The following is a 16,409-nucleotide window of genomic DNA, read 5'->3' as shown; positions in this document are numbered from 1 at the left end:
CAATTAGTTTCATTGTCTCTCTGTTTAGTTTCTGTTTTCCTGATCGGTCCATTGGTGAAAGTGGAGTGTTGAAGTCACCCACAATTATTGTGTTAGGTGCAATATGTACTTTGAGCTTTAGTAAAGTTTCTTTTATGAATGAGGGTGTCCTTGTATTTGGGGCATAGATGTTCAGGATTGAGAGTTTTTCTTGTTGGATTTTTCCTTTGACCAGCAAGTAGTGACCTTCCATGTCTCTTTTGATGACTCTAGGTTGAAAGTCAATTTTATCTGAAATTAGAATGGCAACTCCGGCTTGTTTCCTGCAACCATTTGCTTGTAGAATTGTCTTCCAACCTTATACTCTAAGGTAGTTTTTGTCTTTGACATTGAGGTGTTTTTCCTGTAAGCAGCAAAATGTAGGGTCCTGTTTACATAACCAGTCTGTTAGTCTATGTCCTTTTATTGGGGAATTGAGTCCATTGATGTTACGAGATATCAATGAGTAGTGGTTATTGCTTCCTAACATTTTTTGTTTTAATTTTATATGTGTGTGGTTATCCTCTTTGGGTTTGATGAAAGAAGCTTAATATCCTGCTCTTGCCAGGGTATAGTTTCCCTCATTGTACTAGTGCTTTCCCCCTATTAACCTTTGTAGGGCTGGGTTTGTAGAAAGATATTGTGTAAATTTGGTTTTGTCGTGGAATATCTAGGATTTTTTTTTATTTTTTTTATTCGATATAATTTATTTACATTTCAAATGATTTCCCCTTTTCTAGCCCCCCCACTCCCCGAAAGTCCCGCAAACCCCCTTCTCTTCCCCTGTCCTCCCACCCACCCCTTCCCACTTCCCCGTTCTGGTTTTGCTGAATACTGTTTCACTGAGTCTTTCCAGAACCAGGGGCCACTCCTCCTTTCTTCTTGTACCTCATTTCATGTGTGGATTATGTTTTGGGTATTCCAGTTTTCTAGGTTAATATCCACTTATTAGTGAGTGCATACCATGATGCACCTTTTGAGTCTGGGTTACCTCACTTAGTATGATATTCTCTAGCTCCATCCATTTGCCTAAGAATTTAATAAATTCATTGTTTCTAATGGCTGAATAGTACTCCATTGTGTAGATATACCACATTTTTTGCATCCACTCTTCTGTTGAGGGATACCTGGGTTCTTTCCAGCATCTGGCAATTACAAATAGGTCTGCTATGAACATAGTAGAACATGTATCCTTATTACATGGTGGGGAGTCTTCTGGGTATATGCCCAGGAGTGGTATAGCAGGATCTTCTGGAAGTAAGGTACCCAGTTTTCGGAGGAACCGCCAGACTGATTTCCAGAGTGGTTGTACCAATTTGCAATCCCACCAGCAGTGGAGGACTGTTCCTCTTTCTCCACACCCTCTCCAACACCTGCTGTCTCCTGAATTTTTAGTCTTAGCCATTCTGACTGGTGTAAGATGAAATCTTAGGGTTGTTTTGATTTGCATTTCCCTAATGACTAATGAAGTTGAGCACTTTTTAAGATGCTTCTCTGCCATCCGAAGTTCTTCAGGTGAGAATTCTTTGTTTAGCTCTGTACCCCATTTTTAATAGGGTTGTTTGGTTTTCTGGAGTCTAACTTCTTGAGTTCTTTATATATATTGGATATTAGCCCTCTATCTGATGTAGGATTGGTGAAGATCTTTTCCCAATTTGTTGGTTGCCGATTTGTCCTCTTGATGGTGTCCTTTGCCTTACAGAAACTTTGTAATTTTATGAGGTCCCATTTGTCAATTCTTGCTCTTAGAGCATACGCTATTGGTGTTCTGTTCAGAAACTTTCTCCCTGTACCGATGTCCTCAAGGGTCTTCCCCAGTTTCTTTTCTATTAGCTTCAGAGTGTCTGGCTTTATGTGGAGGTCCTTGATCCATTTGGATTTGAGCTTAGTACAAGGAGACAAGGATGGATCAATTCGCATTCTTCTGCATGCTGACCTCCAGTTGAACCAGCACCGTTTGTTGAAAAGGCTATCTTTTTTCCATTGGATGTTTTCAGCCTCTTTGTCGAGGATCAAGTGGCCATAGGTGTGTGGGTTCATTTCTGGATCTTCAATCCTGTTCCATTGATCCTCCTGCCTGTCACTGTACCAATACCATGCAGTTTTTAACACTATTGCTCTGTAGTATTGCTTGAGGTCAGGGATACTGATTCCCCCAGATTTCCTTTTGTTGCTGAGAATAGTTTTAGCTATCCTGGGTTTTTTGTTGTTCCAGATGAATTTGATAATTGCTCTTTCTAACTCTGTGAAGAATTGAGTTGGGATTTTGATGGGTATTGCATTGAATCTGTATAGTGCTTTAGGCAAAATGGCCATTTTAACTATATTGATTCTACCGACCCGTGAGCATGGGAGGTTTTCCCATTTTTTGAGGTCTTCTTCCATTTCCTTCTTCAGAGTCTTGAAGTTCTTGTCATACAGATCTTTCACATGTTTGGTAAGAGTCACCCCAAGATACTTTATATTGTTTGTGGCTATTGTGAAGGGGGTCATTTCCCTAATTTCTTTCTCAGCCTGCTTATCCTTTGAGTATAGGAAGGCCACTGATTTGCTTGAGTTGATTTTATAACCTGCCACTTTGCTGAAGTTGTTTATCAGCTGTAGGAGCTCTCTAGTGTAGTTCTTTGGGTCACTTAGGTAGACGATCATGTCGTCTGCAAATAATGATAGTTTGACTTCTCTCTTTCCAATTTGTATCCCTTTGACCTCCTTATGTTGTCGAATTGCCCGAGCTAGTACCTCAAGTACAATATTGAAAAGATAAGGAGAAAGGGGGCAGTCTTGTCTGGTCCCTGATTTCAGTGGGATTGCTTCAAGTTTCTCTCCATTTAGTTTGATGCTGGCAACCGGTTTGCTGTATATTGCTTTTACTATGTTTAGGTATGGGCCTTGAATTCCTGTTCTCTCCAAGACTTTAAGCATGAAGGGATGCTGAATTTTGTCAAATGCTTTTTCAGCATCCAATGAAATGACCATGTGGTTTTGTTCTTTGAGTTTGTTTATGTAGTGGATTGTATTGATGGATTTCCGTATATTGAACCAACCCTGCATTCCCGGGATAAAGCCTACTTGATCATGGTGGATGATCGTTTTGATGTGTTCTTGGATTCGGTTGGCAAGAATTTTATTGAGTATTTTTGCATCGATGTTCATAAGGGAAATTGGTCTGAAGATCTCTTTCTTTGTTGGATCTTTGTGTGGCTTTGGTATCAGCGTAATTGTGGCTTCATAGAAGGAATTGGGTAGTGTTCCTTCTGTTTCTATTTTGTGGAATAGTTTGAAGAGTATTGGTGTTAACTCTTCTTTGAAGGTCTGGTAGAATTCTGCACTGAAGCCATCTGGTCCTGTGCTTTTTTTGGGTGGAAGACTTTCTATGACTCCTTCTATTTCTTTAGGCATTATGGGACTGTTTAGATGGTCTAGTTGGTCCTGATTTAATTTTGGTATTTGGTATCTGTCAAGGAAATTGTCCATTTCCTCCATATTCTCCAGTTGTGTTGAGTATAGGCTCTTGTAGTAGGATCTGATGATTTTTTGGATTTCCTCAGTTTGCGTTGTTATATCTCCCTTTTCATTTCTAAGTTTATTAATTTGGATACTTTCTCTGTGCCCTTTGGTCATTCTGGCTAAGGGTTTATCTATCTTGTTGATTTTCTCAAAGAACCAGCTCCTGGTATTGTTGATTTTTTGTATGGTTCTCTTTGTTTCTACTTGATTGATTCCGGCCCTGAGTTTGATGATTTCCTGCCTTCTACTCCTCCTGGGCGAAATAGCTTCTTTTTGTTCTAAGGCTTTCAGGTGTGTCATTAAGCTGGTAATGTATACTCTCTCCATTTTCTTTTTGGAGGCACTCAGGGCTATGAGTTTTCCTCTTAGCACTGCTTTCATTGTGTCCCATAGGTTTGGGTATGTTGTGTTTTCATTTTCATTGTGTTCTAAAAAGTCTTTAATTTCTTTCTTTATTTCTTCCTTGACCAAGGTATCATTGAGTAGAGTATTGTTCAGTTTCCACGTGTATGTGGGCTTTCTGTTGTTTCTGTTGCTATTGAAGACCACTTTTACTCCATAGTGATCAGATAGGAGGCATGGGATTAGTTCCATCTTCTTATATTTGTTGAGGTCTGTCTTGTGACCAATTATATGGTCGATTTTAGAGAAGGTACCATGAGGTGCTGAGAAAAAGGTATATTCTTTTGTTTTAGGATAGAATGTTCTATATATATCTGTTAAATCTAATTGGTCCAAAGCGTCAATTAGTTTCATTGTGTCCCTGTTTAGTTTCTGTTTTCCTGATTGGTCCATTGAGGAAAGTGCAGTGTTGAAGTCACCCACAATTATTGTGTTAGGTGCAATGTGTGCTTTTAGTTTTAATAAAGTTTCTTTTACGAAAGAGGGTGCCCTTGCATTTGGTGCATAGATGTTCAGGATTGACAGTTCTTCTTTTTGTATTTTTCCTTTGACCAGCAAGAAGTGTCCCTCAGGGTCTCTTTTGATGACTTTGGGTTGAAAGTCAATTTTATCTGATATTAAAATGGCTACTCCAGCTTGTTTCCTGAGACCATTTGCTTGTAAAATTGTCTTCCAGCCTTTTACTCTAAGGTAGTGTTTGTCTTTGACCCTGAGGTGTGTTTCCTGTAAGCAGCAAAATGTAGGGTCCTGTTTACGTATCCATTCAGTTAGTCTGTGTCTTTTTATTGGGGCATTATGTCCATTGATGTTAAGAGATATTAAGGAATAGTGATTGTTACTTCCTATCATTTTTGACGTTATTTTTTAAATTTGAATGCTTAACTTCTTTTGGGTTTGATGAAAGGTTACTATCTTGCTTTTTCCAGGGTGAGGTTTCCCTCCTTGTATTGGTGTTGTCCTCCTATTATCCTTTTTAGGGCCCTGTTTGTGGATAGATATTGGGTAAACTTGGTTTTGTCATGAAATATCTCAGTTTCTCCATCTATGGTGATTGAGAGTTTTGCTGGATATAGTAGTTTTGGTTGGCATTTGTGTTCTCTTAGAGTCTGCATGAGATCTGCCCAGGACCTTCTAGCCTTCATAGTCTCAGGTGAAAAGTCTGCTGTGATTCTGATAGGTCTTCCTTTATTTGTTACTTGGCCTTTTTCTCTTACTGCCTTTAGTATTCTTTCTTTGTTTAGAACATTTGGTGCTTTGATTATTATGTGACGGGAAGTATTTCTGTTCTGGTCCAGTCTGTTTGGAGTTCTGTAGGCTTCTTGTATATTCATGGGCATCTCTCTCTTTAGGTTAGGGAAGTTTTCTTCCATAATTTTATTGAAGATATTTGCTGGCCCTTTAAGTTGTAAATCTTCACTCTCATCTATGCCTATAATCCTTAGGTTTGGTCTTCTCATTGTGTCCTGGATTTCCTGGATATTTTGGGTTACAAGCTTTTTGCATTTTGCATTTTCTTTAACTGTTGAGTCCATGGTTTCTATGGAATCTTCAGCATCTGAGATTCTTTCTTCTATCTCTTTTATTCTGTTGTTGATATTTGCATCTCTGTCCCTTGATTTCTTCCCAAGGTTTTCTATCTCCAAAGTTGTCTCCCTTTGAGTTTTCTTAGTTGTTTCTACTTCTGATTTTAGATCCTGGATGGTTTTGCTTAGCTGCTTCACTTGCATGTTTGTGTTTTCCTGTAATTCTTTAAGAGACTTTTGTGTTTCCTCTTTCATGACCTCAGCCTGTTGACCAAAGTTCTCCTGTATTTCTTTAAGAGATTTTTGTGTTTCGTCTTTCATGACCTCAGCCTGTTGATCAAAGTTCTCCTGTATTTCTTTAAGTGTTTTTTGCATTTCCTCCTTGTTGGCTTTTGTATTCTCCTGGATTTCTTTCAATGATTTTTGTGTTTCCCTTGCAAGGGCTTCTAACTTTTGATCCATTTTCTCCTGAATTTCTTTATGTATGACCTTCATGTGTTCCTGTACCAGCATCATGACCAGTGATTTTAAATCCAAATCTTGTTTTACTGGTGTGATGGGGTATCCAGGACATGTTGGTAGAGGAGAATTGGGTTCAGATGTTGCCATATTGCCTTGATTTCTGTTAGTGACGTTCCTGCGTTTGCCTTTTGCCATTTAGTTCTCACTGGTGTTAGTTTTTCTTGTCAGTGCTAGACTCACCCGTGCAAGCTGCCCCTTCCCAGTTGGCCTCTGGTGCACAGCTTACCTCCTGCACTGCTTGTAGACAGTGTGCTGCTGCCCAGGCTGTTCTGATCCCAAAGCAGGCACCCGAAGGCTCCCGCTGGGGCCCGCTGGATTCACTGGAGCACACTGACTTCTCCCAGCTGGCCGCCCGGAAGCCCAGCTAGCCACTTGCAGGACTTGGAGATGTAATGCTGCCGCCCAGACTGATCTGGATCTGGAAGCGGAGAGAGTAGAGCTAAGGGCTTCTGCCTGAGGCCTTGCCCCAGATTGTGTCTGTGGAGCAGATGGAGCCCATGTGCACTCCCAGGGAGTGCCGACGGTGTATGCTACTGTGACCTCCCCTGTGTTCTTCTCACTCCGCTGGGCAGCCGATCCGCCAACTGGGCTGTCGCACACAAGGTTAGCCTGGCCGCCCAGTCCCTGAGTCCAGGCAAAAGCCTGGGAGGCCAAGGTCCGAGCAAAGTTCCCCTAGGGCTATGACTGTTAATTGGGTCTGCCAGGTGACTAGGATGGCGGGCGTGCGCGCCCGCGCTCCCTGAAAGCGCCGGGAGAGTCTGCTTTGCTAGCAATCACCTGGGCGGGTTGACTCACAGATGGCCCACCAAGCCGCCCAGTTCTTGGGGTCAGTCCTGTGCCTTTTTGGGCCTGGACCCCCGCCTGTTACAGGTCTGCCCGCCTGAGCTCTCTGTCGTCCTGCAGGCAAAATGGCGGCGGCTTGGTCGCAGGCCTGGGCAAAAAAACCTCCTGCCTGGGTTGGCACCCCGATGGCCCCCCGACCCGCCCAGGGTCTGGGTGCAGGCCAATGCCCGTCGGGCTCAGACCACCGCGGTGTTGGCCTCGGATTATGTTTGTGTACCTCAGTCCGATCTGTGGAGTCTGGAACCAAGATGGATGCACCTCTCCTGACTGGTGGGAGGCCGAGTTCTGAAGTGGCCTCCGTGCAGGAAAGGCGCCGCACAACTGCAGCTGCTTGCTGCCCGGCTGGTCAGCGAAGGTCAGTGGTCGTGGGCACAGGGCCTAACTGGTCCCTGTGACGCCTTGGTTCCACTGCTGATGGCCCTTCAGCTGGAGCAGCCACTGCTGCCGCTGCCGCCGCCGCCGCCGAAATCGCTAGGATTTTTTTAATAAAAGAAATACGAGAACCTGATGATGAGGAGACACGTGAAGAAACTCTTTCTTCAGGATATGCCATGGTTCTTGCATCCATAAACTCAAAACAAATGTGACCTGCCCATCACTCACATAAGATAAAGTAGCCAAAATTCCAAAATAAATGAGGAGGAGTTCTTAATACTCCACATAAAAGTAAAGACCTATTGGCTGTCATAGATTCATTGATAGGATAAATTATTGTTATGGAGTGAGGTGACTGTAGGTACAATATTTGTGGTCCTGTGATATCTGCATGTATATTCACAGCACTGATTGAACTTACTGGTTTATTAAAAATCAAATAATAAGACACAAACCTGGCATTGGAGCATACTTGATGAGGCCAGTGGGAATCAGAAAGGTGGACATAAGGAAAGATTTTAATATTTTATTGAATCAGGGTAAGAAATTCTGTAGGAATGAATTAAACAAAATCAGCAAAGCAGATTGCGAGTCTGTGGGGGGATGTTTCAGATTTGAAATATTGCATGATCTAGGTGATATTGTGGCTTAAAAAAATATGACTTTTCTTGGATGTGTACTTTCAAAGTGAGAGAAAATGGACCATTTGGCAGATTAAGTCTACTTCAAAAGTCAGAATGAGATGGCAGTGTTCAGGTGAGTTATGAGTAAGAGATAATAAGGAACCTAAATTAATAATCTAATTATTAAGTCAAGTCAGAGTACTCCCAAGTACTGGAATTTATGTCAGGAGCTGTAAGAATTGTTTGAAAATTATTGTTTGAAAAAGGAGTGTAGCCATTGTTTCTGGTTATCTTTGGGTATACCAAACTTCCATCAACTATTCCCTAAAGGACCTGTGGTGGAGGCTACCCTCCTTTAATCAGACAATAATTTACAGTTACATCAAAACATTCAAAACTGAAGATAGGATGTTGTTTTCATAGCTCTGAGTGTATATCTGGCATGAGCCCTTGCATGCCTTCAAAATATAGTGAATCCACGAGGGCCATCTTCAATGATGCCATGACAATGTCGTGTTTCAGAGGGAAGGCACCTGTTGTGACACCAGGTTCCTGCTGGAAGCAGGTGGCAGAGGCTCCTCTCTGAGGACTCTCTGCTTCAGCCTTCTTGATGCTACTCGTTTTTCTTCTTTCCCATGTTACCAGTCTTATGGCAGCAAAAGAGGCAACATTTTGCCATGATGAATACCACTGTTACCACACAGACCAATAGGAACGCGATCACATCCAGAGAGTGGTACTGGACCCAGCTGAGGTCATGCAGAGCTGGGCGAAGGTGCTTGGCTCCTTTGTTGCACATGACATACTCGATCCAGAAGACAGCTCTGTCCAGGGGCTTCATTGGCTGATCATGGTGGATTCTGGATAATCTCATGGCATTCTCTTTATAGCTGAAGGGACAATGTATACAATCAAAATTAAAGAGAAGCTAATTTTCTGACTAACATAACATATATTGATTTTAATTTCAGTTTTTGTAGTTGAGGAATATTTTAAACATTGGCAAGTGAAAGAATGGAGAGTCAAATTGTGTGTGCGAGTGTGTGTGTGTGTGTGTGTGTGTGTGTGTGTAAGATTTAAGAACAGGAAGTGAAATAGACAATGAATTCTCTTAAGAATCCAGGAACAGTATGTTATACTGGATTATCTCCTCTCTAGTTTCAGTTTCTCCTATTTTCTTCTTAGTCTGTTTCCTAATTTCTTTTTATAACTAGATTCCTATTTTGAAAACACTTGTTATCTTTCTTCCTTGCAAAGAATTTTTACCAGACTCAAACCAATGATTTTCTGTTTCTGGACTAGGAGACTTTGCATGTAAAGAACCAGTTGCACTTTCTTCTGTTATTTGTCCTCTGGAGGGTCTCGCCAGGTACATTTGTCTACTGGAAAAGCTTGAAACTACAAATAGCGTTCTCTGGGTATAGAAACAATTTAATACTGTCTCTCATTTCTTCAGTACTGGCTATGCAATATCACATATCATTATAGAAATAAAGTAAAGTTTTACCAAATGTTTCATAACTTTGAAAATATCAGTAAATGTTTAACCTTTCATTAAGATTAAGGTTCATGATTACTCTGTACAATCTTTTATATTTTGAAATAGTGCACTTGTTACCAATCAATATATTTGTGATATTATTTGTGATATTATTTATGTATATAGGATAGTTTTAGACTAATCATGTCTCATCCATTGAAATGTGCATTTAGAGTAACTTTATTATTAAAATAAGCACATATTTGTGACATATAATATTACAAAGTTATTCAAAATTATTCTCCTTCAAATAGGGTATAAATCAATCTAATGATTTGAATCTATCACTAATTTTAAAGGAATAGTTTCTCACACCAAGCATGAATACACATATTTTCAATCCCAGCACTCAGGAAGATGAGGCAGGCAGACTTATGAGTTCAAGGCTAGTGTTGTGGTCATATAGTAAGAAACAAAAAAGAAAAGAAAAAACCCACCTTTAAAAAAAATCTAAATTCAAACAATGAAGCAAACAACAAATACACTCACGAAGGGTCATTAATGACAGTCTTCAAGGCAGTCAGAAGGTCTGTAGCTGACAATGTGCTGAAGTCCACTCTAATAGCTGCTCCCTTGGCTACCATGTGATTAATATTTTCAGGTTGATCCGCAAACAAGGGAATGCCAACAATAGGAATGCCATGATAGATTGCCTCATAGATGCCATTGGTTCCACCATGAGCTATAAAAGCTTTGGTTTTTGGATGACCTGAAGTGAGAAGTGATTTTACATAATTGCTGATCATAATATTAAAGAGAAGGAAATATGAAGGCATAGTAGGGCGCTGTTCTTAATAAGTATGTTATTATAGCCACAATCCTGTAGTGGAATTTTTCTTTACCAAGAAGGTCATTCTGGGGGATCCACTTGTACAGCCGAGTGTTGGATCCTAAGGTGTCTGGTTTCTTACCATCAAATCTCCACAGAACCTGTTACACACAGACAATACCCTATTTAATTGCAGAACTTCCAAGGCTTTGGTATATTTTGATTCTGGAGAATTGAGATTACTCAGTTTAATATTATCCAGATGATAGACAATGAAATTTAAGAGAGGGGAAATTATAAAATATCATGAGACAGTAAAAGACTGAAATAAATAATATATTTTCTGTACATTGCTTCATAATAACTTGAGAGTACACTTAATTATACTAATTTTATATGTCTGACAATTAGTGACAAATTAGAATATACACAAAATTTTAAGGCAGTTAATATAAACCTTATTGGGAAAATTAAGGTCAATTAGAAATAGTTTATTATTATGAATATCTTATATGTAATCCAATGTATATATAGGGTATATGTACATATCATATAATCTCAATATTACATCAATCACACAAACACTGTTTTACCTATATTTTCATGTTCTTTTGGCTATTCATTGCACTTAGGTTTAATTTGATTCATAATATATCACAATTTGCCATTTCCAAAAGTTTTTTTTTTCTTACCAGGAATTATATTTACTTCATTTCAGATAAATTTTATTAATTACTGTCCATGGAAAAGTGTCAGTAGGAAAATTTAAAATATGCTTTCTATTGTCCTAAATACATTTAATGTCTAGCATCAAACTGATTTCTAAAGTACAAGGAAAGCTCACAAAATGGAATGTGAATTGTCGCTCTTTCCTTTCTGTGTGCTTTTTGCTTAGTAAAATAAAAATTTATCTCCACAATAGGAGAAATCAGTATCAAGTAATAGAATAAATGTAGTTTACAAACATCAAAAGATTGCTTTTAGAACGTAATTCAGTAATACATTCTATGGCGTTGTGAGCTGCTAGATTCTTCCTATATTATCCTTGCTTACATAAAACTCCATCTTTCAGCAATTATCAAATTCATCTGGAACAACAAAAAACCCAGGATAGCTAAAACTATTCTCAGCAACAGAAGAAAATCTGGGGGAATCAGTATCCCTGACCTCAAGCAATACTTCAGAGCAATAGTGTTAAAAACTGCATGGTATTGGTACAGTGACAGGCAGGAGGATCAATGGAACAGGATTGAAGATCCAGAAATGGACCCACACACCTATGGCCACTTGATCCTCGACAAAGAGGCTGAAAACATCCAATGGAAAAAAGATAGCCTTTTCAACAAATGGTGCTGGTTCAACTGGAGGGCAGCATGCAGAAGAATGCGAATTGATCCATCCTTGTCTCCTTGTACTAAGCTCAAATCCAAATGGATCAAGGACCTCCACATAAAGCCAGACACTCTGAAGCTAATAGAAAAGAAACTGGGGAAGACCCTTGAGGACATCGGTACAGGGAGAAAGTTTCTGAACAGAACACCAATAGCGTATGCTCTAAGAGCAAGAATTGACAATTGGGACCTCATAAGGTTACAGAGTTTCTGTAAGGCAAAGGACACCATCAAGAGGACAGATCGGCAACCAACAAATTGGGAAAAGATCTTCACCAATCCTACATCAGATAGAGGGCTAATATCCAATATAATAAAAGAACTCAAGAAGTTAGACTCCAGAAAACCGAACAACCCTATTAAAAAATGGGGTACAGAGTTAAACAAAGAATTCTCACCTGAAGAACTTAGGATGGCAGAGAAGCATCTTAAAAAATGCTCAACTTCATTAGTCATTAGGGAAATGCAAATCAAAACAACCCTAAGATTTCATCTTACTCCAGTCAGAATGGCTAAGATTAAAAATTCAGGAGACAGCAGGTGTTGGAGAAGGTGTGGAGAAAGAGGAACACTCCTCCACTGCTGGTGGGGCTGCAAATTGGTACAACCACTCTGGAAATCAGTCTGGCGTTTCCTTCGAAAACTGGGCACCTCACTTCCAGAAGATCCTGCTATACCACTCCTGGGCATATACCCAGAGGATTCCCCACCATGTAATAAGGATACATGCTCCACTATGTTCATAGCAGCCCTATTTATAATTGCCAGATGCTGGAAAGAACCCAGGTATCCCTCAACAGAAGAGTGGATGCAAAAAATGTGGTATATCTACACAATGGAGTACTATTCAGCCATTAGAAACAATGAATTCATGAAATTCTTATGCAAATGGATGGAGCTAGAGAACATCATACTAAGTGAGGTAACCCAGAATCAAAAGGTGAATCATGGTATGCACTCACTAATAAGTGGTTATTAACCTAGAAAACGGGAATACCCAAAACATAATCCACACATCAAATGAGATACAAGAAAGGAGGAGTGGTCCCTGGTTCTGGAAAGACTCAGTGAAACAGTATTCAGCAAAACCAGAACGGGGAACTGGGAAGGGGTGGGAGGGAGGACAGGGGAAGAGAAGGGGGCTTACAGGACTTTCGGAGAGTGGGGGGTGCTAGAAAAGGGGAAATCACTTGAAATGTAAATAAATTATATCGAATAAAAATTAAAAAAAAAGAATTCCAGAGTTCTACAAAAAAAAAACAAACAAACAAACAACAAAAAAAATACCTCCATCTTTCACCATCCAGAGAAACATGCTCATCCTATGTTAAAAGCAGAGTACCTGATGATGAATTCATAATTTTATAATCTTGGGCTCCCTTTCAGAATCAGTGCCTATTTTTATCTATTCTCTTATATTTTCCCACATCAGTTATTGGGAAGAAGATATTTTTGTCTTTCTTTACATACATTTTTGTTTCATTTTATATATGTGGGTACTTTGCCTGCATGTAATTCCATGCACTGTGAGTGTTCTCTTTGGGGGCCCTGAAGCACACATGAGATTCCCTGGCAGTTGAGTTGGGGATACTTGTGAGCTACTATGGAAGTCCTAGCAATCAAGCCCAGTTCCTCACGAAGTGCAGATAGTGCTCTTAATGCCTCGCTGTGGCCTCTTCCCAGCCCCAGCAGTATAATCCTCATTATTGCATTTCCTCTTTCTGTTTCTCCTTTCTTCCATCTGGTCTTTTACTTCTCTTCTCCTCTCACTTCTTTTGACACATTGACACACTGAATAGAACAGAAAAGCTTGAGAATCAAAATGAAGTGTAAAGTGTTTGTAAATATGAAGAAAGGGACCTGCCTCAGATCTCTAAGTGCCAACATGTCAGGTGTGCACAACCATGCTGGATCTAAGTGTGATCTTTCAGGTCATAATGTGAATCAGAAGTAGATTAATAATCTATCTTCTACAATTCATAATTTTCTTTTTAAAATGTTGCTTGAGATGCATAGGAAAAAGCCCACTACCTTACATTCCACAGGAATTTTCCCTACTATAATCCAATCAGAGGTCAATAGACTTATAATACACTTGTTCACCTAGTGGACTCTTTATCTTACCTTCTGTGGAATCTGGGCAAGAGCAGAAGCAACAATATTGGCCTTTTCTTCTGTCAGGTTTTTAATCATTGATCCCAGAGAAAACACCACCACACCATGTTCTCCAGAGCTCTGAACAAATTCTTCCATTTCCTGTGAAGAAAGTTGTAACATCACAAATGAATGACTGCATGGGAAGCATTGGCTAAAGGACTGAGGCATGATTACTGAGGAAATCATGTAATTATGGGAATTATTTTAGGGAGACTGGTGTATCTATTGCCTCAGGACTTATGTGGTCATGGAGAGTGCATTTGTACTATAGCACAGTTGATGAAAATAAGAAAATTTGAGGACAAAAGTATTGGTATTGCAGATGTCAGTGAAATTTAGAGGATCATTAGGAGGTATTTTAAAAACAACAGGAAGAGGAAGGAGAAAGATTATAAGAGCCACAGGCAATGAATTATTTTTTATTCTTACACTGAAATGAAAGAAATTATCTGTAGTACATTTTAACTAAAAATGAAGTTGTTCTACTGCCCAAAAAAGAAAAGAAAACTCCATAGCACACACACACACACACACACACACACACACACACACACACACACACACACACACACAACCAAAACAGTTACCCCAGTAGCCCTGGGAATAAATTGGAAATTGAAAGTTAGGAGTACCTTAGAGTAAAAGCTTAGGAAGAACAAAGAAAAACAGACTCTCTAAAGAGTTGGATAATGTTTGTAAATTGCTCAGACTATATTCATTAAAAAAGATCTCTAATATCATAAGAAAACAGAATTAAATAAACTTAGGCATATGGTCCAAAGCAATCATTCCCTCAGATGCAAGCATTCTACAATTATCTGAAAATCTTTCAATAATTTTAGCTATCAGAAAATTCAATTAAAATATATCAATATTCCATCATAATCCACTTATCATGAATGTCACAAAAATTTAAGTAGTACAAAAATGCTCCCACAGATAATATGGAAATTGAGCATTTATGCATTTATCGTAGTTGTAAAGGTAAAATGATATGGAAAACAGAAATAAGCTTCTTTATATAAGTAACATTTATATGATATGTAGAGTTAACCTATGCCACTCTTTGGTGGTATCTGTCAGAAATAATTACAATGGAAAAATCCACATAATAATGTTTATTATATCACTAGTCATAATCCCTCCAATATAGAATTATCTTAGATATTCTTCAACTGATAAATGTGTGACAAAGTGTTGGTAAATAAATATACATAATTGTGTTTTACTCAGGCAGAAAAATATTATTATGTAACTTAGGAAATAGCTATTGTTTAGAGAACAGAAGAGCCAGACAAGAAACAGTGTTGTTTTCTTTTGTACGTGGAAACTACAGAGAAAAAAACCAATATTCTTGTCAAACCTAAATGTAGAAACATTACAATGAAATGGAAAGATTAAAAGGGAACTGTGTGTGGAACACGCATACATGAAGCTGTCTAAAACCATCTGTGTGCCATGTCATAGTCTTGCTTAGCTAAGTCTTGGCAATGATTCTTGCAATTTTCTGTTTTTCTCTCACTTCTTTACATTCATTAATATAACCCTGAACATTCGCCACGTCATTGGAACTTCACAAGGATTCTAGGACATTACCTCTGAACTCTGTTGGATATTTCTTCAACCTATTTGTCTATCTATAATAACAATTATATAACATTTATCACACTTTATCACTTCTCCATCATTATAATACTTTCAAGTAAAATATAATTTCTCTTTAGTGAAGAAATTGATTCTTTGTTTCTTTAGCTGGCATTTAGTATATGTTTTGAAGATAGTATAAATTCTCTTTTATGAGTTATTTAAACATCCTTCAATCACTGACCACATTCTAAAGTAATTTGACACTCTTAAGTAATGAGACGAGAGATGTAAGGAAATAATGTATATGTCAATTGTCAGAGAGTTTTAGTCTACTTTATATATATCACATGAAACCAAATATCTGGAAATAGTGGTGAAGAATTGTTTCCATGAAACAGGAAAAAACAGGTTATCAAGGAAATCAATATAGGGTTACCTTAGGCAGTGGTTTGGCCGGTTTGCAATGGAGTCCTCCAACAAAGTCAAAATTAGGCAAGAAAGGGTGAGGAAATTGCAAGTCCCAGAAGGTTCAGATGAGCCATATGTCTGCCTTCCCCATCATCTCGGTTAATGTAGTGGGTCTCCCTGCACCCCAAAACATGTAAAATACACAATGGTGAAAGGAATTTTTCTGGAATATAGCGTGTGATTTCAGGAAGTGAGTTGAGGTCATGTAGACAAACAATTTAATATGTTCCAATTATGATTTCTGAAATAATTGTAGTAACAGTATTACTTGTGTGAAAATTATATTGATTTTCAAAGTTACACCAATACATTTGAACCATTTTGACTCATGCCAAGAAGCTTGAAAAGGATTTGAAAAAGAGCTTTCCTAGAAAATTTCATCTATTTTATACATTTTAGTAGCTATTCTCTTGATTTCTGATTCTGGAAATGCACTGTGATAATCTGAAATGTATGACTAAGTTTCTTTTATCACTGCTGTACTCTGTCCATTACAGGAGACCAGTATTACTAACTTAGTTGTATATGTCAAAGTTATAGCTGGATCTTTCAAAAAGCAGTTAATGTTTATACTCTGTCCTATTAATTTAGGTAATATTTTATTAATGGAAGGGTCTTTTAAAATAATTTCATAAAAGTGTGCATTTTGTAACAAGATTTAAGGCTTTAAGATATAAGTTTTAT

The 16,409-nt window shown here is 38.6% G+C and overlaps 1 pseudogene; it reads right to left on the bottom strand.

The window, feature by feature from the left end:
* Nucleotides 1–8,426: 8,426 nt before the first annotated feature.
* Nucleotides 8,427–16,409, bottom strand: part of LOC127696142 (UDP-glucuronosyltransferase 2B1-like) — a 9,243-nt pseudogene continuing 1,260 nt past the window's right edge.

Source organism: Apodemus sylvaticus, chromosome 11 (assembly GCF_947179515.1).
Source record: "Apodemus sylvaticus chromosome 11, mApoSyl1.1, whole genome shotgun sequence".
NCBI lineage: Eukaryota > Metazoa > Chordata > Mammalia > Rodentia > Muridae > Apodemus > Apodemus sylvaticus.
Note: the sequence above shows the minus strand (reverse complement) of the source record. Positions and strands in the feature narration are given on the sequence as shown.